This window comes from Rattus norvegicus, chromosome 1 (genome assembly GCF_036323735.1).
Source record: "Rattus norvegicus strain BN/NHsdMcwi chromosome 1, GRCr8, whole genome shotgun sequence".
Classification (NCBI taxonomy): Eukaryota; Metazoa; Chordata; class Mammalia; order Rodentia; family Muridae; genus Rattus; species Rattus norvegicus.
In genome coordinates, this window is record NC_086019.1 from 176,647,757 (window position 1) to 176,672,790 (window position 25,034).

At 44.3% G+C, this 25,034-nt stretch overlaps 1 long non-coding RNA gene across 4 annotated transcripts in view; it reads right to left on the bottom strand.

The window, feature by feature from the left end:
- Window positions 1-6,833: 6,833 nt before the first annotated feature.
- Window positions 6,834-25,034, bottom strand: part of LOC120099909 (uncharacterized) — a 43,552-nt gene continuing 25,351 nt past the window's right edge. For all 4 annotated transcript variants that reach the window (XR_010063135.1, XR_005499384.2, XR_010063134.1 and 1 more), the window contains exons 3-5: window positions 12,291-12,396; window positions 7,916-8,051; window positions 6,834-7,445 (exon numbers count right to left, since the gene is read on the bottom strand). This is a non-coding gene — a long non-coding RNA (uncharacterized LOC120099909). The remainder of the gene's footprint in view (window positions 7,446-7,915; window positions 8,052-12,290; window positions 12,397-25,034) is intronic.

The following is a 25,034-nucleotide window of genomic DNA, read 5'->3' on the forward strand; positions in this document are numbered from 1 at the left end:
TAAAACTAGATTTTTTTCTCCATCTTTATTAAATTGGGTATTTCTTATTTACATTTCAATTGTTATTCCTTTTCCTGGTTTCCAGGCCAACATCCCCCTAACCCCTCCCATTCCCCTTCTATATGGATGTTCCCCTCCCCATCCTGCTCCCATTACCGCCCTCCCCCCTCAACAATCCTGTTCACTGGAGGTTCATTCTTGGCAGGACCGAGGGCTCCCCTTTCCACTGGTGCTCTTACTAGGCTATTCATTGTTACCTATGCAATTGGGGCCCAGGGTCAGTCCATGTGTAGTCTTTGGGTAGTGGCTTAGTCCCTGGAAACTCTGGTTGGTTGGCATTGTTGTTCATATGGGGTCTCTAGCCCCTTCAAGCTCTTTCAATCCTTTCTCTGATTCCTTCAATGGGGGTCCCATTCTCAGTTCAGTGGTTTGCTGCTGGCATTCACCTATGTATTTGCTGTATTCTGGCTGTGTCTCTCAGGAGAGATCTACATCCGGTTTCTGTAAGCCTGCACTTCTTTGCTTCATCCATCTCATCTAGTTTGGTGGCTGTATATGTATGGGCCACATGTGGGGCAGGCTCTGAATGGGCGTTCCTTCAGCCTCTGTTCTAAACTTTGCCTCCCTATTCCCTCCCAAGGGTATTCTTGTTCCCCTTTTAAAGAAGGAGTGAAGCCTTCACATTTTGGTCATCCTTCTTGAGTTTCACATGTTCTGTGCATCTAGGGTAATTCGAGCATTTGGGCTAATATCCACTTATCAGTGAGTGCATACCATGTGTGTTTTTCTGTGATTGGGTTACCTCACTCAGGATGATATTTTCCAGTTCCATCCATTTGCCTATGAATTTCATAAAGTCATTGTTTTTGATAGCTGAGTAGTATTCCATTGTGTAGATGTACCACATTTTCTGTATCCGTTCCTCTGTTGAAGGTCATCTGGGTTCTTTCCAGCTTCTGGCTAATATAAATAAGGCTGCTATGAACATAGTGGAGCATGTGTCTTTGTTGTATGTTGGAGCATCTTTTGGGTATATGCCCAAGAGAGGTATAGCTGGGTCCTCAGGTAGTGCAATGCCCAATTTTCTGAGGAACCTCCAGACTGATTTCCAGATATTTCTCACCCTGTACCCCCCAAAAAATTACCTTCATTTGGGTCAAATACCTCAACAAAAAGCCTGAAACTCTAAGTCTGTTAGTGGGAAAATTAATGAAAACACCCCAAGATATAGGTGTAGTTAAATATTCCCAGACTAGGATGAATGGTACAAGCACCTCATCGATGCAACTAGAAATCATGGAGTGATAAGCTCCAAACAGCAAAAGAAACAGTTAAGAGCAAATTAAGGGACAGCCTCAAGAGTGGAAGCAAACATTATTCGACCATGTTTGATTTAACTGTGAAGTGTTCCCCATAGTCTCACATGTTTGTTGCAACACTTGGTCCCACTGTTTGCACGGTTATGGGAGGCAGAGCCTTTCCAGAGGAAATACGTCACTGCAGGGTGAGGCTTTGAGGTCTGGTGGCCCAGCCCCACTTCCTGTTCCTTTTTCCCTGTTTGCTGAGTGTGGCTGCAGTGCGATGAGACAGCCACCTGCTCCTACTACCAAGTCTTCCATGCCTGCTGCCGGGATGGACTGCATCGCTCTTGACTGTAAGCCAAAGTAAACCATTTCTCCCTTAAGGTGCTTATTGCGGGGGCATTTTATCACAGCAACAGAAAATAACTAAGACACTCCATCTAACAGAGGATTACTCTCCCAGATATGTAAGGAACAACAACAACCAAACACATAAACAGAAAAATCTGACAACTGAATCAACAATGGAGCAAATGAAGTTAACAGATGGTTCTCGAAAAGATTAAGAGCAATTAGCAGTATACGTTGAAGAAGGTTCGATCTCACTAGTCATCAGCTCATTACAAATCATATCATCACCATCACCATCATCATCACAATCACCATCACCATCATTAACATCACCATCACCACCATCACCATCATCACCATCACCATCATCACCATCACCATCACCATCACCATCACCACCATCACCATCACCACCATCACCATCACCATCACCATCACAAATCCTGGTCACAAAAAGGGACCCTTTTTACACTGATGGAGGGACTAGAAAGAAGTCCAGCCTCTAAAACCATCAGTATAGGGGTTCCTCACGAAACTAAAATGAGATCTACTATAAGATTCATCCATACCAACTGGTAGGATGTACCTGAAGTCTCCAAGTCAATATATCACAGAAATAGTTGCACAACCATGTTTATGGTGGCACTATTTACCATAGCTGAGTTAAGGAAACAGCCTAGGCACCCATCAACAGAGGAATGGATAAATAAAATGCACTCAGTATAAACACGATAGCTTGTCTTATCATCCATAAAGAATATTCTGTTGTTTACAGGATATGGAGGTAACTGGAGAACATCATATTAAACACAAGTCAATCTCAGACAAAAACGAGGTGCTTTCTATGTGTGACCCCTAGATTTTGGGCATACAGGAAATCATGTATGCATATATGACATTGAAAGTAGATATGAAACTAGCTAGGGGGACAAAGAGGACTAGCAGGATGGCATGAGTACAAAAGAAAGAGATCTGTGATCTATATTCAACATGTATCATATACCTGTGTATAAAAACACCATGTATAGAGCACTTTCTAAGTCATCTTTAAAATTTTCAAATTAATTGTATGTGTATGTGCATGTTAGTACAGTTCCTATGGAGGCCAGAAGAAGGGGTTGGATTCCTTAGACCCGGAGTTAAAGGTGTTTCTGAGCTGCTGGACATGGTCTTGGGAACCAAGAGCAGCAAGTTCAGCCATCTCTCTAGCCCAGTCCATTGACTCTCCGTACCTACAAGTTACACACCTACAAATGGATCCAGCCACGAACTAAAATAATTTATTAGAAAGATGTCACATATGTCCTGAACAGGCTGGCACTGATACCTGCAAGTGACCTAGGGAATCATCCACGTACATAGTGTTACACTCCAGTCTTAGAAAGAATCACAAGTTATTTAAAGTACCTGTAGGGTACATGCAAGTCCCATGACATTTTACATAGAGAACCTCACAGACTGCGAGCTTGAGTATAATTCGGGGGAGGGGAGCATCCTGGATCCCATCCCCCACAGGTGTCTGTATTGCTTGGTAGCCTTAAGGTGAGAATTCACAAAGCTTTGGCTTAGGAATCTGCTGTGCTGGGGGTGATTAGGGACCTCTAATGCCACGGGGAAATGAGTGAAGTCAAGAGGGCTACTGTGAGCCCGATTTCCACATGACACCTGTGCTGTCACATTCTTAACCTAAACTGAACCCCAACGAGAGTTAATGTGAACCCAGCTCCATTGGCAAGTTAGTTTATAGGCAGCTACAAGGTAAATGACAGATGTTGGAGTGATGCCATGTGTTTTAGAGGTTGACATCATAGAGACTAAACAGCTGGGCCTGGGGCACACTGTCCTTGGTACCCTCCCAGCATCCACCTTCCTTATGGAACAGCGAGTCCTGAGCCAGTATGTGCCAAAGTGTCCACAGGACAGGGAGTGCACAGGGTGGGTACTAGCTGGTACATCAGAAACAAAGGGTGATAGGCTTCCCGGAGAATGCAGACTGTCCTTTCCCTTCAAACGGTGACTTGGAGCTGGCACACTCCCCCTGCTGGTCTCCTCTTCTGGAAGCCCCAGCCCCAGAATACAGAATCCTTCTTGGATATCACAAACAAACCAAAACTATCCCCATGGGTGCAAATGACTCCCTTCCCTTCAGAAGCAATTACAGATTTAAATAAGTGATCACTCCAGAAAGCAGATAACTCACCCCATCTCGCACTTGCTGCCTGCCTCACTGCTTTGCCCTTGACGTGCCTTAGCTCTTCGCCACCACAACACTATTGTTTGGGAAAATATGCCCATCTGGTTCCATGACTGTTGAAACTTGCCTGTGACATGATGAGCCATTTGCGGGGGTGCCACCACTGAGGGAATTAGTCGCTATTAAAATCATGTTCAAACCAGGGCGTTGCCAAGGTGCCGACATCTGGGGAAGCTGCCCGGAGGCTTTTGGCTGTCTAACAAAGACTTGGGGATGGCAGGAGTTCTGTAGGACTTCTAAATCATGGATGGACAATTTGAGACCAGAAGTCGCCTGAAGACCATGCCAAACCTGTGGGTTTTTAAAAGCTTTTAATAAACACACACACACACAGAGAGAGAGAGAGAGAGAGAGAGAGAGAGAGAGAGAGAGAGAGAGAGAGAGAGAGGAGAGAGAGAGGAGAGAGAGAGAGAGAGAGAGAGAGAGAGAGAGAGAGAGAGAGAGAGAGAGAGAGATTTGACCTAATACGGGCAGAAAAGGGAGAGAAACTTTGAGACAGAGACAGGAGGAAGAGAAGAGAGGAGGTAAAGAAAAGCATGTGTCCTTGACCTTTTTTTTCCCTTTCTCCCGTGCATAGCTGTTCATAAACAGCATTTAGCCTAAATAGCATTTAACATACAAAGTAGCATGTTCTCGCTTGTGACTAAAGTTGTAAATGTCCTAGAGTCAGATGAGTGGATGGCAGAGTGACGTATGTACCACATCCCTACACCAGACATGTCTACACTTTCATTTGAGTCAAGTCTGGATCGGCCTGGCAGAGGGGACCGGCTGGAGACAGGAGCAGCACTGTTTGCCGACAGCCCCAAGTTCCTCTGGCTTTCACTTGGGATGCCCCAGGACTCTGGTCCTCAGCAGCAGACCAGCGCTGCCAGGGGTTTCTGTCCCAGGCGCTAGGTAAGGTTCTCTGCCATTCCATTCTCCATCCCACCCAGTTCTGCATCTCCAGTTGGGAAAGGAGCTGTAAAGTTAAAGAGGGAGGGAGCGTGAGTTGGGGGTGGGCAGAAGCAGGAGGGGTGAGTTTGTTTAAAGTACTCCCTGGATTGGCCCCTAGACCACAGATGTCCACATGGTTCTTTCAGGATAATGAGGCTAGAAAGACTGTTCAGTGGTTAAGAGCACTAGTGACTCTTCTAGAGGACCCAGGTTCAATTTCCAGCACCCACATGGTGACTCAACTTCAATTACAGAGAATCTGATGCTCTTTTCTGGCCCCCTCAGGCATCTGACACATGCATGATACACAGATAAATGCAGGCAAAAACATCCATACGAATTAAATTTTGAAGAAATTTGAAAACCCATATAGGCATTTGTACACTTATGTGTCTGAATGTGTGTGGGTGTGTGCATGCGCACGAGTGTGAAGGCCAGAGAAAAGCTCTGGGGTCATCCTCTGGACACCATGCCCCTCCTTTAAGGCAGGGCCTCACACTATATCCAGACCAGACTGGCTGGCCAGGAAGGACCAGGAGTCCTCCTCTTTCTGCCTCCCCAGTTCTGGGATTACAAACATGACCCATCATGCCTGGATGTTGAACAGAGGTTTTGGGGACTGAACTCAGATCCTCCTGTGAGCCCCACAAGCATGTCCTGACTGAGCTCCTGAGCCCTATTCTTTTTCTTCTTTTGGGAACTAACTTGTTTCATTTTTTTTCAATTTTCCGAGAAACAAGGTCATCCAAAGCCTTTGTTCAGCATGGATTATGGATTATGAATCCAGTTCTTGTTCAATAACTCCATCTGTCAGATGGGGAAAGGCAAAAGGAAATAGAACTGACTCTCTTCACGATGTGAGAAAGCAAAGCATTAACAAAAATGTGTACAAACCTTCTGTGTATATGCACACGTGTGGGGGCGTGCATGCCACAGCACACAGGCAGGGGTGAGAGGTCACCTGCAGGAGCTAGTTTTCTCTTTCCACTGCATGCATCTCGGAGGTCAAGCTCAGGTCACCGGGTTCTGTGGCAGGCATGGGTGTCCACCGAGCCCTCTGGACAGCCAGCCCACAGACATTTTTTATGTCTACATTTCAAACGTCTCGCTGTTAAACAGCATCCCATTGTGGGATGTATGGCACATTCCTGGTTTTTAAAACTGATATGTAATCACTTGAAGCCTAGTCAAGGAGTTGCAAATGGCAGACACATAGCTCCCACCACAGCTTTTAAGGAGATGTATCTGTATGTCTACGTTAGGGAGTCGAACAGTTGACACTTGCTTTTGATTCCGAAAGTTAGGTTTCGCTCTCACACAGTATTTTGACTTGATGTATCGTCTTAATCTCTTTACACATTACTCAATATTTTTTTTCACAGCCGAACTAAGTCTGTAAATGGAAGACTTTTATTTATTTTTATTTCCCGTGAAGTAAGCATTAAGCTTTTATCAAACAACATTTAGACAAAAGCAAACGAAAGGGAGTCTAAGATAAACTTTTGGAAAAACAAAATATCTCGTCTTTGTGTTCACAGAGTGTTATAGAACCTTTGCTGGGTTGGGGTGACAAGAACATGACCTTTATTCCCTTTCTGGTCTCTGTAAGATCAGAAGCTGTCAGAAAGAAATTGGGGCTGAACATTGAACAACCTGATTCTCTTTATGAACACAAATTAAGTGTTATATTTGTGAAAAAAGGTTAATGGCGGTTAGGGAATGTGGCCCGTTGCTAGAATGCTTGCCTGGGGTCTAGTCCCCAATGTGGTATAAAATCGGGTATAGTGGTGACTACCTGTGATTCCAGTGCTGGGAAGGTAGAGAGGCAGGAGGATCAAAAGTTGAAGGTGAACCTTGGCTATGAGTTTGAGGCCACCCTGTGGCAAAAGCAAAAGAGTTCATGTTTTGGAACTTGCTGAAATTTGTCACCTGTTTTTTGAAAATACAAACTATACAAATGAGGCATGGATCAGACTAAGTGAATGAGCATATTTTTAAATGTATTTATTTATTTTTACACTCCAGATTTTATTCCCCTCCTGGTCTACCACCTGAGGGTTCCATATCCCATACCTCCTCCCCCCTCTTCCCTCTCCCCTCCCCATCTCCACAAGGATGTCCCTACTCCACCCACCCCACCAGACCTCTAAACTTCCTGGGACCTCCAGTCTCTTGAGGGTTAGGCTCATCTTCTCTGACTGAACCTGGGAGTCCTCTGCTGTGTATGTGTTGGGGGCCTCATCTCAGCTGATATATGCTGCCTGGTTGGTGATCCAGTGTCTAGGAGATCTCAGGGGTCCAGGTTAATTGAGACTGCTGGTCCTCCTACAGTGTTGCCCTCCTTAGTTTCTTCCAGTTTTTCCCTAATTCAACCACAGGGGTCAGCAGCTTCTGTTCATTGGTTGGGTACACACATTTGCATCTGACTCAGCTGCTTGCCAGGTCTTTTGGAGAGCAGTCATGGTAGGTCCCTTTTTGTGAACACCCCAGAGCTTCAGTAATGGTGTCAGGTCTTGGGGCCTCTTCTTGAGCTGGAACCCACTTTGAGCCTGTCGCTGGACCTTCTTTTCCTCGGGCTCTTCTCCATTTCCATCTCTGCATTTCTTTCAGACAGGAAGAATTATGGGTCAGAACTTTGGCTGTGGGATACCAACCCTATCCCTCACTTGATGTCTTTATGCTGGAAGTGGGTTCAATAAGTTCCCTCTTCCCACTCTAGGGTCTTTCATCTAGGGTCCCCACCCCTTTGAGTCCTGAGAGTCTCACTTCCCAGGGTTCTGGTACATTCTAGAGGGTCCTCTCAACCTGCTTCCTCCAGAGGTCACCTGTTCCATTCTTTGTGCGATCATGTTCCCCTCTCCCCAATCCCCATCCCCTTTCCTTCCCCTGTCCCTCCCTCCCCCTTGTGGTTGCTTTCTTCTCCCTCCCAAGTGGAACTGAGGCGTCCTCACTTGGGCCCTTCCGCTTGTTGACCTTTTTGAGTTCTGTGGACTATCTTTGTTTTTGGGGTTTTTTGGCTGATATCCACTGATTAGTGAGAACATACCACGCATGTCTTTTGGGTCTGAGTTACCTCACTCAGGATGACATTTTCTAGTTCCATCCATTTGCCTGCAAAACTCAGGATGTCCTCGTTCTTAATAGCTGAGTAGTATTCTGTTGTGTAAGTGAATCACATTTTCTGTATCCATTCTTCTGTCGTGGGACATCTGGGTCAAATTAAATGGAGAGATACTTGAAGAAATCCCACTAAAATCTGGGACAAGACAAGGATGTCTACTCTCCCCATATCTATTCAATGTAGTATTCAAAGTGCTAGCGAGAACAATAAGACAACAAAAAGAGATCAAGGGGATACAAATTGGCAAAGAAGAATTAAAGGTATCATCATTTGCAGATGATATGATAGTATACATAAGTGAGCCCAAAAATTCTACCAGAGAACTTCTCCAGCTGATAAACAACTTCAGCCAAGTGGCCAGATTTAAAATTAACTCAAATAAATCAGTAGCCTTCCTTTATATAAATGATAAACAGGCTGAGAAAGAAATTAGGGAAACAATTCCCTTCACAGTAGCCACAGATAATATAAAATATTTTGGGGTAACTCTAACCATACAAGTGAAAGACCTTTATGATAAGAACTTCAAGTCTCTCAAGAAAGAAATCAAAGAAGATCTCAGAAAATGGATCTCCCATGCTCATGGATTAGCAGAATTAATATAGTAAAAATGACCATCCTACCAAAGGCAATCTACAGATTCAATGCAATCCCCACCAAAATCCCAACATAATTCTTCAAAGACATGGAAAGAGCAATTCTCAAATTCATCTGGAAAGGCAAAAAAATAAAAACAATAATAGCGAAAACAATACTAAACAATAAAAGAATGGCTGAGGGAATCACCATCCCTGACCTCAAGCTCTACTACAGAGCAATAGTGATAAAAAATATGTGGTATTGGCACAGAGACAGACATGTTGATCAATGAAATAGAATTGAAGACCCAGAAATAAAAACACATACTTATGCACACTTTATCTTTGACAAAGAAGCCAAAAATATACAATGGAAAAAGGAAAGCATCTTCAATGGTGTTGGTCTAACTGTCTGTATGTAGAAAAATGAAAATAGACCCATATTTGTCACCATGCACAAAGCTCAAGTCCAAGTGGATCAAGGACCTCAACATAAAACCAGATACAATGAATCTAATAGAAGAGAAAGTGGGGAAGAGCCTGGAACTCATTGGCACAGGCAGAAATTTCCTAAACAGAACTCCAATGGCTCACACTCTAAGATCAAGAATTGATAAATGGGACCTCATGAAACTTGGAAAGCTTCTGTAAGGAAAAGGACATAGTCAATAAGACAAATTGGCAACCTACAGATTTGGAAAAAAAACTTCACTAACCCCACATCCGATAGAGGGTTAATATCCAAAATATATAAAGAACTCAAGAAGCTAACCACCAAAAAAACAAACAACCCAATCAAAAAATGGGGTATCAGTGAACGTGATTGTTGGGGGGAGGGCAGTTATGGGGGGAGGATGGGGAGGGGAACACCCATATAGAAGGGGAGGAGTTAGGGGGATGTTGGCCCGGAAACTGGGAAAGGGAATAACATTCGAAATGTAAATAAGAAATACTCAAGTTAATAAAAAAAAATGGGGTATAGAACTAAACTGAGAATTCACAATGGAGGAATCTCGAATGGCTGAGAAACACCTAAAGAATGTTCAAAGTCCTTAGTGGTCAGAGAAATGCAAATCAGAACGACCCTGGGATTCCACCTTATACCGGTCAGAATGGCTAAGATCAAAACCTCAGGTGACAACACACGTTGGCAAGGATGTGGAGAAAGCAGAACACTCCTCCATTGCTGGTGGGACTGCAAACTGGTACAACCATTCTGGAAATCAATTTGGGGGTTCTTCAGAAAATTGGAAATAGACCTACCTAAAGATTCAGAAATTCCACTCGGGAATATACCCCAAAGATGCCCCACCATGCCACAGGGGCACATGTTCCACTATGTTCATAGCGGCCTTATTTATGAATGAGCATTCTTGGCAAGTTCTTTCTTTTGACTGAAGACAAACTCAGAGAGGGCACACCTCCCCTGAGACCAGGCACCTCCCAGAATGCTTTGCGTGAATGCTAAGCATTTGGTTTCCACTTACATCTCCACTCCAGCTTTCCACACCCCTTGGCAGACTCTCACCTTTCCTTCTCCTGTGCTCTGTTTCTCTCAAGCCTTCTGCATCTCTCAAGAAACCTGACCACCTACCTGCCTAGCTTCTTCCCTCCGTGTCTACCTCTACCTCTCTGTCCTTTCAAATCATACCCGTGCCCTGTCACCTCACTGCCAAGGTCTGATTAAGACCCTCGTGTTGCTTCACCCGGGCATGTGTTTTTCATGATTACTTGTCCCCGCCGATGGTCTCTGATTAAATCCCTGCCAGAGCACTGTCCCCAAAACAGAAGCCATTTTAATTGGAGTCCTCGAGCAATGATTTCCAGCTCTGGCTGCATGGTAGAATAAATCACCTGGGGTAATTTTAAGGGCTCAGTATCACAGCTGCTCACCAAATCAATTAAACCAGTTATCTCTGAGTGCAATCAAGATGTGTGTGCGGTGTGTGTGTGTGTGGTGTGTGTGTGTGGTGTGTGTGTGTGTGGTGTGTGTGTGTGTGGTGTGGGTGTATGGTGTGTGTGTGTGTGTGGTGTGTGTGTGGTGTGTGTATGTGTGTGTGTGGTGTGTGTGTGTGGTGTGTGTGTGATGTGTGTGTGTGTGTGGTGTGTGTGTGTGTGTGTGGTGTGTGTATGGTGTGTGTGTGTGGTGTGTGTGTGTGTGGTGTGTATGTGTGTGTGTGTGGTGTGTGTGGTGTGTGTGTGTGTGTGGTGTGTGTGGTGTGTGTGTGGTGTGTGTGTGTGTGTGTGTGGTGGTGTGTGTATGTGTGTGTGTGTGTGGTGTGTGTGTGTGTGTTTACAACTGGCCAAGCTGCTCAAGCCAAGGCTAGGAACTGTTACTGCACACAGGCCCCTGCTCCTGGGTCGGGCTCTGCAGGCACAGGCTGTACTCCCACTCTGAAGCTCTGGTCACATGAGATGTCCTCGGTTCTCATGCTTTCTCTGCTCTCACTTCTCTGACCTGGCATGGCCCCTGGAACTCCCTTCCTCCTCTCATGACCTGAACAACCTCTATCCATTGGCTGGGATAGAAAGCTAAGTCACTGGGAATTCCCTTTTTACTGACATATTTTTAAAAAACTGCCAAGTAGCAGACACCACATCATGCCCGTTCCAGTTGTCAGTTGTCTGCGCAGCCTTTCATTGAACACAACCATCTCTCCACCATTTGACAGTACTCCCAGGCCTGTCATTCAGCTTCTCTAGGATGTCTTAATTCATCCTTCTCTGGACCCAGGTTTGCATCTCTCTCATGGATGAGATACTCAAGCATTGCTGGGCCAAGGGTCCCACAGTAGCTTCCTTTCAGCTTTTCTGTGTCCACTACTAGGCATGGTCTCTTGGCATGACTACACGGATGCCACTGATGCTAACACATTGCTGGTACAGTGGTCCTATAGCAAATGTCACTCTCTTTATAGTTTCTATCATAGAAACAATCACAGATGCCTGCTACTTGGATCCATTAGTGAGGGACACTTGAAGAGAAGCTGGTCTAAGCAGCATTAGGATTCAGCAAGGCTGACATATAGAAGGTGAGAGTCACTAGACCAGAGACAGGAGACGTAGCGCCAACCATCCCCATTCAACCATAGCAGGCATGGCTAAGTAATCCTGGCCTCTTAACTCCAAGCTCCAGAATGCTTTCAATACACACACTCCACCCATGAGTAGTTGAGACTTATTTAGCATCTTGGCCTTAAATGTCATGCATAGCCAGCCGAGTTCTTAGCACACCATAGAGACATGATGAGTACTCAGGTCCCAAAACTGAATTGAGGCTACATTTGAAGGGTTTGTAAGTTTAGTGGTAGAGCGCTTGCCAAGCATGTTCAGGGCTCTGGGCTGGCTCTCTATCACTGAAGTAAAAACAACAAAGCTACATTTGAATTTAGTAACAAGAATGGATCCAAGGTTAGGCATCTGCATGTGAGAGCATTTTAGAGAAATTCTTTGTAGGTGTAGTTTTAAACCAAAGGGTCAAAGCCCTGAACAGGTCCTTACTGAGGTCCCCGCTCTAGTATGGACCTTTGTCTGAAACCTCTGCTGACTTCCCGTTGCTCAGGGCATAAACAGGGCATTCTCTCATTTGCTGTGACTGTCAGGTCTGGCCCTTATCTCTCTCCATCCTCATATCCACACGTCTCTCCCTGAATAACTAAAGCACTTTACACACACCCTGTCTTCTAATCATCACCATCCAACCATGAACCTGGCTTGTTTATCCGATTTTATAGATGAGAAATTCTCACCTGATCCTCAGGGAGATTATGGGAGTTAGCTGAGGTCCCGTGTCTTCCAAGTTTCGCCCACAGGCCTTTGAATCCCTCGCTGGCTGACTCTGAGTGCTGTGTGTGCCTGTGAATGAGAAACACAGCCTCGAGCTGACCCGTACCCAAACCAAGCAGAATGGAACTGACTATTGGTCCACTGGAATTCAGCCTGAGAGGGCCAGGGGAACGGATACTGGTCATCTGTGCTACTCTCAGCTCGTTGTGTGGCAGTGTCAACAGAACTCTGTAGTTGTACAGTGTGTGTGTGACAACAGCTGACTCCCTCAAGAAGAGAAAAGCCAGTTGCTGTTCTCTGATACTTTCTGTGAGCCTTTCTTTCTCACCCCACCCTCCACCTTCTGTGTTCACAGTTCTTCATGTTTTCACACCTGAAATGAAAGAATACTGGGAGGGAGGGGTCCCCTTGGTAAGCCAGCCACTTTCTCAGGAGCACTAGAGAACAATACAGCTGGTCTCTTCTCCAGCTAGAACTTCCACCTGTACGTGACATCTGACTATGACAACACAGCAAGGCCCATAGGACACCCCTCTGCCATCAGAAAAAAACCCTCTTCTTGGAATACAAAGGACTGTCCTGACAGCATCTTCCCCAATAGGGCAGTGCCTTCTGCCAGGCAGTGCCGTTGGGATCAGCTGAAGAGACCGGGGAACCTAACCTTCAAAGGAGACAGTGCCAAGTTACATGGAAGGCCACACTGACCCATGAACAATACTTCTTTCTGTCCTGCTGCCCACTGTGGCTCTGCAATCTGATTCTGCAGGATAGCAAGAGGCTCAAGTAGCACAAAGAAGCCTGGAGCCACACACCCCAGCCCCCTACACACACCCTCACCACCACTGTGTCTCTGGCAGGCTCTGAAGATAAGCAGCACACCCTTTCCCAGAGGGGCTCGGGTAGTAACAGCTATTAATCAGTTGAAGGGCACAGCAGGGCTTCCTCCTTTTAGGGTAGATGCACTGAGTTTTGTAAAGAATCACAGGGAATTTGACACACCTGAGTGGGCTCTGACTTTGGGTGACTTTTCTTTGTCCCTCTGATGGGGGCTTAGTTTGTGCCTGTGTTAGGAAGGTCTGACTGAAAAGGGGTTTCAGAAACTTTCATTTTTTAAAAAAAATTATTTTTATTTATTAAAATGAGTGTGTGTGTGTGTGTGTGTGTGTGTGTGTGTGTGTGTGTGTGTGTGTGTGATGTGTACAGGTGCCCTCAGAGGCTGTTGGATCCCCTGGAGCCTGAGTTACAGGGTTGTGAGTCACTGACATGGGTGCCAAGAGCCAGCCTCAGGTCTTCTTGAGGAGCAGAAAGCTCCCTGAACCACTCAGCCATCTCTGCTGCCCCTTCAGAACATTTCTTAACAATCAAAGTGGGCAGGTAGAGAAAGCATGTGTGACTGGACCATAGGCTCTGGACCTCGAGTCTGAGGCATTGCCACATGTCTTGGAACTGGCCAGGGCTTCCCATGTCCTGCCAGGAACAAAAATAGCAACTGCAGAGAAAACAACAACAAAGACAGAGAAGAAAGTTACAAAAGAGGTTGAGAGATTGTCAGAACCTGAGTGTCCCTGTCTGTCTGTCACTCTCTCTCTCTCTGTGTCTCTCTCTGTCTTTCTCTGTCTCTATCTCTGTGTCCCTGTCTCTGTCTCTTTCTCTCTGTCTCTGTCTCTCTGTGTCTTTGTCTCTCTCTCTCTCTCTCTCTCTCTCTCTGTGTGTGTGTGTGTGTGTTTTGCCTGCATGTGCACAACATGTGTGCCTGGTGCTCACAGAGCCTAGAAGAGATGTCAAATCCCCAGTGACCGCAGACATTGACAGTTGTTCACTGCCCTATGGGTGCTTGGAATAGAACCTGGGACCTCTGGAAGAGCAGCAAGTGCTCTTAACCACTGAGCCATCTTTCCATCCCCAGAGTCTGAGTCTTAAGTCCTTCTGCAGAGTGTGGATCTATGACTTCAAATTTACAGCCAAGCAAGATCAGCTCTACAAGTCTATCCTCTCATGGTAACTATGGTTAATAATGTATCATATCTTATTTAAACGGTCTCAAAACATGTATGTGTATGTGCATGTGCACACGTACACATACATACACCCTGTGAGTGTTGTACATATTCATTTCCTTGCTTAAATCATTTAAGAGTGAGTTTTATACTCTAAAAAGTTTTTGAAGATCTTAAGATTTTTAAAATGTTTTTATGAGCAAAGACTAGCATGGTGTTTCAGTGGATAGATGGTCTTAAACAATCAAAGTCCAACTTATTGAAGCCTATGTCCTAGTGTGTGGACAGAAACATTGACATCACAAGTTCAGTTTGTATTTCCAGATCAGACTATGGAAGTTTGAACATAGGTGGCAAAATCAAGAACCCTGGTGACTCCTGTAGAGCTGCCAGTAAAACATCTTCAGATGGCCAAGGAAGACAAAACAAAAAAAACAAAACAAGGCAAAGTAGAAAATACCATATTTTAAGTTGTCAATTATGCTTTCGTAAAAACTAGGATGAGACCCGCGGATCCCGGCCCGCAGCAGCTCTCTGCTCCCAGACCTCATGGGAGAGAGACCTCACTGCCTGGTCAGGTGGGCACTCCTGAGGCTGCAGAGCGGAAGAGACCACCAACACTGCCCACCCCTGCCCACTTCCCTGGCCCAAGAGGAAACTGTATAAGGCCTCTGGGTTCCCGTGGGGGAGGGCCCAGGAGCGGCAGGACCCCTGCGCCTGAGACACCGCCGGAACCTGAAGGAACAGACCGGATAAACAGTTCTCTGCACCCAAATCCCGTGGGAGGGAGAGCTAAACCTTCAGAGAGGCAGACACGCCTGGGAAACCAGAAGAGACTGCACTCTGCACATATCACTGATTCCAGAGGAAAACACCAAACGCCATCTGGAACCCTGGTGCACTGAAGCTCCCGGAAACGGCGGCGCAGATCTTCCTGGTTGCTGCCACCGCAGAGAGCTCGTGGGCAGCACCCCGAGAGCAAACTTGAGCCTCGGGACCACAGGTAAGACCAACTTTTCTGCTGCAAGTGACCTGCCTGGTGAACTCAAGACACAGGCCCACAGGAACAGCTGAAGACCTGTAGAGAGGAAAAACTACATGCCTGAAAGCAGAACACTCTGTCCCCATAACAGGCTGAAAGAAAACAGGAAAACAGGTCTACAGCACTCCTGACACACAGGCTTATAGGACAGTCTAGCCACTGTCAGAAATAGCAGAACAAAGTAACACTAGAGATAATCTGATGGCCAGAGGCAAGCGCAGGAATCCAAGCAACAGAAACCAAGACCACATGGCACCATCGGAGGCCAATTCTCCCATCAAAACAAACATGGAATATCCAAACACACCAGAAAAGCAAGATCTAGTTTCAAAATCATATTTGATCATGATGCTGGAGGACTTCAAGAAAGATGTGAAGAACTCCCTTAGAGAAACACAGGAAAACATTAATAAACAAGTAGAAGCCTACAGAGAGGAATCACAAAAATCCCTGAAAGAATTCCAGGAAAATACAATCAAACAGTTGAAGGAATTAAAAATGGAAATAGAAGCAATCAAGAAAGAACACATGGAAACAACCCTGGATATAGAAAACCAAAAGAAGAGACAAGGAGCTGTAGATACAAGCTTCACCAACAGAATACAAGAGATGGAAGAGAGAATCTCAGGAGCAGAAGATTCCATAGAAATCATTGACTCAACTGTCAAAGATAATGTAAAGCAGAAAAAGCTACTGGTCCAAAACATACAGGAAATCCAGGACTCAATGAGAAGATCAAACCTAATAATAGGTATAGAAGAGAGTGAAGACTCCCAGCTCAAAGGACCAGTAAATATCTTCAACAAAATCATAGAAGAAAACTTCCCTAACCTAAAAGAAGAGATACCCATAGGCATACAAGAAGCCTACAGAACTCCAAATAGATTGGACCAGAAAAGAAACACCTCCCGTCACATAATAGTCAAAACACCAAACGCACAAAATAAAGAAAGAATATTAAAAGCAGTAAGGGAAAAAGGTCAAGTAACATATAAAGGCAGACCTATCAGAATCACACCAGACTTTTCGCCAGAAACTATGAAGGCCAGAAGATCCTGGACTGATGTCATACAGACCCTAAGAGAACACAAATGCCAGCCCAGGTTACTGTATCCTGCAAAACTCTCAATTAACATAGATGGAGAAACCAAGATATTCCATGACAAAACCAAATTTACACAATATCTTTCTACAAATCCAGCACTACAAAGGATAATAAATGGTAAAGCCCAACATAAGGAGGCAAGCTATACCCTAGAAGAAGCAAGAAACTAATCGTCTTGGCAACAAAACAATGAGAAGAAAAGCACACAAACATAACCTCATATCCAAATATGAATATAACAGGAAGCAATAATCACTATTCCTTAATATCTCTCAACATCAATGGCCTGAATTCCTCAATAAAAAGACATAGATTAACAAACTGGATACACAACGAGGACCCTGCATTCTGCTGCCTACAGGAAACACACCTCAGAGACAAAGACAGAAACTACCTCAGAGTGAAAGGCTGGAAAACAACTTTCCAAGCAAATGGTCAGAAGAAGCAAGCTAGAGTAGCCATTCTAATATCAAATAAAATCAATTTTCAACTAAAAGTCATCAAAAAAGATAAGGAAGGACACTTCATATTCATCAAAGGAAAAATCCACCAAGATGAACTCTCAATCCTAAATATCTATGCCCCAAATACAAGGGCACCTACATACGTAAAAGAAACCTTACTAAAGCTCAAAGCACACATTGCACCTCACACAATAATAGTAGGAGATTTCAACACCCCACTCTCATCAATGGACAGATCATGGAAACACAAATTAAACAGAGACGTAGACAGACTAAGAGAAGTAATGAGCCAAATGGACTTAACAGATATTTATAGAACATTCTATCCTAAAGCAAAAGGATATACCTTCTTCTCAGCTCCTCATGGTACTTTCTCCAAAATTGACCATATAATTGGTCAAAAAACGGGCCTCAACAGGTACAGAAAGATAGAAATAATCCCATGCGTGCTATCAGAACACCACGGCCTAAAACTGGTCTTCAATAACAATAAGGGAAGAATGCCCACATATACGTGGAAATTGAACAATGCTCTACTCAATGATAACCTGGTCAAGGAAGAAATAAAGAAAGAAATTAAAGACTTTTTAGAATTTAATGAAAATGAAGGTACAACATACCCAAACTTATGGGACACAATGAAAGCTGTGCTAAGAGGAAAACTCAAAGCTCTGAGTGCCTGCAGAAAGAAACAGGAAAGAGCATATGTCAGCAGCTTGACAGCACACCTAAAAGCTCTAGAACAAAAAGAAGCAAATACACCCAGGAGGAGTAGAAGGCAGGAAATAATCAAACTCAGAGCTGAAATCAACCAAGTAGAAACAAAAAGGACCATAGAAAGAATCAACAGAACCAAAAGTTGGTTCTTTGAGAAAATCAACAAGATAGATAAACCCTTAGCCAGACTAACGAGAGGACACAGAGAGTGTGTCCAAATTAACAAAATCAGAAATGAAAAGGGAGACATAACTACAGATTCAGAGGAAATTCAAAAAATCATTAGATCTTACTATAAAAGCCTATATTCAACAAAACTTGAAAATCTACAGGAAATGGACAATTTCCTAGACAGATACCAGGTACCAAAGTTAAATCGGGAACAGATAAACCAGTTAAACAACCCCATAACTCCTGACGAAATAGAAGCAGTCATTAAAGGTCTCCCAACCAAAAAGAGCCCAGGTCCAGACGGGTTTAGTGCAGAATTCTATCAGACCTTCATAGAAGACCTCATACCAATATTATCCAAACTATTCCACAAAATTGAAACAGATGGAGCACTACCGAATTCCTTCTATGAAGCCACAATTACTCTTATACCTAAACCACACAAAGACCCAACAAAGAAAGAGAACATCAGACCAATTTCCCTTATGAATATCAATGCAAAAATACTCAATAAAATTCTGGCAAACCGAATCCAAGAGCACATCAAAACAACCATCCACCATGATCAAGTAGGCTTCATCTCAGGTATGCAGGGATGGTTTAATATACGGAAAACCATCAACGTGATCCATTATATAAACAAACTGAAAGAACAAAACCACATGATCATTTCATTAGATGCTGAGAAAGCATTTGACAAAATTCAACACCCCTTCATGATAAAAGTCCTGGAAAGAATAGGAATTCAAGGCCCATACCTAAACATAGTAAAAGCCATATACAGCAAACCAGTTGCTAACATTAAACTAAATGGAGAGAAACTTGAAGCAATCCCACTAAAATCAGGGACTAAACAAGGCTGCCCACTCTCTCCCTACTTATTCAATATAGTTCTTGAAGTTCTAGCCAGAGCAATCAGACAACAAAAGGAGGTCAAGGGGATACAGATCGGAAAAGAAGAAGTCAAAATATCACTATTTGCAGATGATATAATAGTATATTTAAGTGATCCCAAAAGTTCCACCAGAGAACTACTAAAGCTGATAAACAACTTCAGCAAAGTGGCTGGGTATAAAATTAACTCAAATAAATCAGTAGCCTTCCTCTACACAAAAGAGAAACAAGCCGAGAAAGAAATTAGGGAAACGGCACCCTTCATAATAGACCCAAATAATATAAAGTACCTCGGTGTGACTTTAACCAAGCAAGTAAAAGATTTGTACAATAAGAACTTCAAGACTCTGAAGAAAGAAATTGAAGAAGACCTCAGAAGATGGAAAGATCTCCCATGTTCATGGATTGGCAGGATTAATATAGTAAAAATGGCCATTTTACCAAAAGCAATCTACAGATTCAATGCAATCCCCATCAAAATACCAATCCAATTCTTCAAAGAGTTAGACAGAACAATTTGCAAATTCATCTGGAATAACGAAAACCCCAGGATAGCTAAAACTATCCTCAACAATAAAAGGACTTCAGGGGGAATCACTATCCCTGAACTCAAGCAGTATTACAGAGCAATAGTGATAAAAACTGCATGGTATTGGTACAGAGACAGACAGATAGACCAATGGAACAGAATTGAAGACCCAGAAATGAACCCACACACCTATGGTCACTTGATTTTTGACAAAGGAGCCAAAACCATCCAATGGAAAAAATATAGCATTTTCAGCAAATGGTGCTGGTTCAACTGGAGGTCAACATGTAGAAGAATGCAGATCGATCCATGCTCATCACCCTGTACAAAGCTTAAGTCCAAGTGGATCAAGGACCTCCACATCAAACCAGACACACTCAAACTAATAGAAGAAAAACTAGGGAAGCATCTGGAGCACATGGGCACTGGAAAAAATTTCCTGAACAAAACACCAATGGCTTATGCTCTAAGATCAAGAATCGACAAATGGGATCTCATAAAACTGCAAAGCTTCTGTAAGGCAAAGGACACTGTGGTTAGGACAAAATGGCAACCAACAGATTGGGAAAAGATCTTCACCGATCCTACAACAGATAGAGGCCTTATATCCAAAATATACAAAGAACTCAAGAAGTTAGACCGCAGGGAGACAAATAACCCTATTAAAAAATGGCGTTCAGAGCTAAACAAAGAATTCACAGCTGAGGAATGCCGAATGGCTGAGAAACACCTAAAGAAATGTTCAACATCTTTAGTCATAAGGGAAATGCAAATCAAAACAACCCTGAGATTTCACCTCACACCAGTGAGAATGGCTAAGATCAAAAACTCAGGTGACAGCAGATGCTGGCGAGGATGTGGAGAAAGAGGAACACTCCTCCATTGGTGGGATTGCAGACTGGTAAAACCATTCTGGAAATCAGTCTGGAGGTTCCTCAGAAAATTGGACATTGAACTGCCTGAGGATCCAGCTATACCTCTCTTGGGCATATACCCCAAAGATGCCCCAACATATAAAAAAGACACATGCTCCACTATGTTCGTTGCAGCCTTATTTATAATAGCCAGAAGCTGGAAAGAACCCAGATGCCCTTCAACAGAGGAATGGATACAGAAAATGTGGTACATCTACACAATGGAATATTACTCAGCTATCAAAAACAACGACTTTATGAAATTCGTAGGCAAATGGTTGGAACTGGAAAATATCATCCTGAGTGAGGTAACCCAATCACAGAAAGACATACATGGTATGCACTCATTGATAAGTGGCTATTAGCCCAAATGCTTGAATTACCCTAGATGCCTAGAACAAATGAAACTCAAGACGGATGATCAAAATGTGAATGCTTCACTCCTTCTTTAAAAGGGGAACAAGAATACCCTTGGCAGGGAAGAGAGAGGCAAAGATTAAAACAGAGACTGAAGGAACACCCATTCAGAGCCTGCCCCACATGTGGCCCATACATATACAGCCACCCAATTAGACAAGATAGATGAAGCAAAGAAGTGCAGACCGACAGGAGCCGGATGTAGATCGCTCCTGAGAGACACAGCCAGAATACAGCAAATACAGAGGCGAATGCCAGCAGCAAACCACTGAACTGAGAATAGGTCCCCCGTTGAAGGAATCAGAGAAAGAACTGGAAGAGCTTGAAGGGGCTCGAGACCCCATATGTACAACAATGCCAAGCAACCAGAGCTTCCAGGGACTAAGCCACTACCTAAAGACTATACATGGACTGACCCTGGACTCTGACCTCATAGGTAGCAATGAATATCCTAGTAAGAGCACCAGTGGAAGGGGAAGCCCTGGGTCCTGCTAAGACTGAACCCCCAGTGAACTAGACTGTTGGGGGGAGGGCGGCAATGGGGGGAGGGTTGGGAGGGGAACACCCATAAGGAAGGGGAGGGGGAGGGGGATGTTTGCCCGGAAACCAGGAAAGGGAATAACACTCGAAATGTATATAAGAAATACTCACGTTAATAAAAAAAAAACTAGGATGAAGGTAGAAATAAATGAATCTGATAGAAAGAGGAGGAGGAGGAAGAGAAAAAGGAGAGGAAGAGGGGAAGGAGGAGGAGGAAGGGAAGGCACAGCTTCGGCAGGATGGCTAGTATGGTGGTACATGCCTGTAATCCCAGTATGTGGGAGGCTGAAGCAGGAGGACCACAAATCAAGGCCAGCCTATACTGGCTAGTGACACCCTATTTCAGAAAAGAAGAGCTTCTGCAATGAGGCTGTGACCGTCCTTCATCCTCTGAGGCAGGGCACTTTCTGCATGGCAGTTGTGGTTGTGACCATGAGGGATCCAAACTCTGAGTTATCCTGAGGCTGTCTACAATAATCCTCTAACTTTAAATGAGCTATAAGAAGGATTAGCTAACAATGAGTAAGCCCACCTAAGTGAAATGGTGTGTATAGAATCAGCATCTGTCTGTATACACTGCTTCCATTCTCAGGGCCAGTGAAACCAGACACAGCCTAAACCCAGAGCAGCATCGTTACTGTTGTGTGCACTTTATAGGACCCGAGCCAACTGTGTCTCACTGCCTTCCAGTAATAGAATCTGTTCTTGACTTTGGAAAATAGAAATTGAGACTCAGAACTCCCCTAAATAATTCTCATGTGTGTTCATGTTTGTGTGGGTGAGTCCATGTGTGCATGGGGAGGAGATTCTTCCTTGATTGTTGTCCATTTTATTAGTTTATTTTGATTTCATTGTACACATTCATGTGTCTGTGTGTGTGCACGTGTGCATGTCTCTGTGTGATAGGCCACGTGCTTGTCATGGAACAAGTGCGGAGGCCAGCTGACTTTCAGAAGTTAATCATCTTCTACCATGGGATCTAGAAATCTAACTCAGGCTTTCAGGCTTGCATGGCAAGCACTTTTATCCATGGAGTCATCTTGCTGGCCCTCCGCCTTATTTTTTGAGACACAATCACTCTCTAAACCTGTAGCTCACTTATTAGCTAAACTATCTGGTCCATGAGGCCTTGGGGTCTGCCCATCTCTGCCCTCTAACACAAAGGATACATACACGGATACACACACACACACACACACACACACACACACACACCACATACGTACACACACACATACATACACACACACACACACACACACACACACACACACACACATCCACTCCTGGCTTTTTCTGGAGTTGGTTGGAAATGGGAGTCCAGGCTCTTGGCCATGCTGGGCATATGCTGTACTTATGGGTTATATCCCCAAGTCTTTCCACAAAGTACATTTTTAAGAAAAAAAAGAGGATAGAATACATGCTTAACACTGATTTTATTCATGGCTAAAAAGTCCTACATGCTGTGTATAAATGTAGATCTGTGTACACATACACAAACCGTACCATGGTACACAAGAAGTCAGGGAAGTAAATGGCCGATCTGTGTGGGCTCTGAGGACATGTGCTTATAGGGTGATATGAGTGTCCCTGTCTGACTGGCAGTAGCTTTCTCCTCCCCTGTATTTCAACAGCTCATCTTCCCTTGCTATCACCCACACATAATTCATCCTTCTCTTGACCAAAGCGAGTCTCTAGTACTTCCATGCCTAGTCCTGTGTCTACTTTTTGGGTTGAGACAGGGTCTCACTAAGTTGCTTGGGTTTAAACTCATGCTGTGGCTTACACACGCCCTGGGTTTGCAGGACTAGCTGGGGTGGCAGGTCTGCACCACTAGTTCAGGTTCGCCCTTACCGGTTGGTGTTCTCAGTGTAAGCATCCTGCATGCTGAGACTGCTCCTGCCTGGGATCTACATGACTCTCCCCGTCCACCTCTCACGAGAGAGCTGCTCACGGGATGGGACGTGCTATGGATGTGGGTTTGGTTTCATTTGTGTGTTTTGAGACAGTCTCACTCTGTGTCACACAGTTGTGGCTTCAAACTCACTCGCCTTCCTGCCTTAGCATGCTGAGTAATAGATAGAATTCATGGAGTGACCTACCATGTGGGGAAGTAAGATGCATGTTTTAAATCGAAGAAAAGGCCAAGATGATTCAAGAGAAATGGTAGGCAGCTGCTTAGACAGGCAGGAGACAAGTCATAGTGAGCATTTTAGGCAAAAGGGGATTCGTAGAAATACAGATTCAACAGCATTGTCTAAAAGCTTCAATTTAGGCATGAGTCAGCTTACTGAGAATATTCACAGCAGAGAATGCTGGGTTCCTAGAGAAAGGCTTTGTATTAGGTGAGTCTCCAGGTGGGGACTGGACACATAGAAATTACATAAAGAAAAGTTGGCATGACATGATCTTTTACCTTCATGGTCCTCATCAATCTGTCACAACAGGACGATGTAGTCATTACCAAATATCAGCAAATGTTCATTCAATTTAACATTAGGGCTTTTGTGATGATAAAGGGGAGGGTGGAGATGGCTGGAAAGGAGGTGGTCGTACTGGCATAGCATTGTTCCGGGGCTGGGCTCCTGAGAGCCACCTACCTTCATAGCCCTCAGCGGTGTCAAGGAAAAAAGTCTTCCTTCCTTCCTTCCTTCCTTCCTTCCTTCCCCTTATTTCTTTCTTTCTTTCTTTCTTTCTTTCTTTCTTTCTTTCTTTCTTTCTTTCTTCCTTCCTTCCTTCCCTTTCTCCTTTCTTTCTTCTTTCTTTCCTTCTTCCTTCCTTCCCTTTCTTCCTTTCTTCTCTCTCTCTCCCTCCCTCCTCCTTTCTTTCTTTTTTCTTTCTTTCCTTCTTTCTTCCTTCCTTCCCTTTCTTCCTTTCTTCTCTCTCTCTCCCTCCCTCCCTCTTTCTTTCTTTCTTCCTTCCTTCCTTCCTTCCCTTTCTTCCTTTCTTCTCTCTCTCTCCCCCTCCCTCCCTCCTTCTTTCTCTCTTTCTTTCTTTCTTTCTTTCTTTCTTTCTTTCTTTCTTCCTTTCTTCCTTTCTTTCTCTCTCTCAGATTGGTCCTTTGGCCTTCAGCACTTACTGGCTAAGCACCTTGTGGCTTGCCAGAGTCCTGAAGGAGACCAGAGAGATTCTTCTAGTTCTCAGGGACTTGGCTTTTCATGGCAGATGCCTCTTGCTAGGAATTCTTCTTGTCTCCCGGGCACTAACAATCAGATGACCTTATCCTACCATGAGGTTCAACCATGATGTCCTGACTCATCAGAGCCCCAAGGTGGGTAAGACTGGCCACGGGCTGAGACCTCTGAAGCTGCGAGTGAAAATATGAATCTTCTCGGCTGTGCTGCCATACTGACAGAAAGCCAACGGTCACACGCTTTCACATGCCATGGTTCCTATGTAGCTGGGGTAGACACTCAGAAATACCCGCTCAGGGACCTCTGCCCTTCAGCCCTCTGTAACACTTAGAACAAATCCATGTCCTGGTTAGATTTTTGTCAACTTCCCTCCATCAAATTGGTCTGTATCAGTGAGGCACTTTCCTGATTGTTAATCACTGTAGGAGGGCCTGATGCACTGTAGGTAGACCTGTATACGGGTGAGCCAGTAAGCAGCACTCCTCCATGGTCTCTGCTTCAAGGCATCCAGGTTCCTGCCTTGGGTCTCTGCCTTGGCTTCTTTCCATGATGAACTATGACCTGTAAGCCTAATAAACCCTTTCTGTCTCGAAGTTGGTTTGGTCAGCGTTTTGCCAAAGCAACTGAGAAGTAAACTAGGACAATTCTTGTTTTCTATATCATTTCCTTTGGACCATTCACAAGGGAAAAGTTACCTTATTCCATTTTGATCAAGAGTCACCAACTTAACAGCAGAGAGAGAATATCATAGTCACCTGTCTGCACTCTGTGTCCTCACGCCAC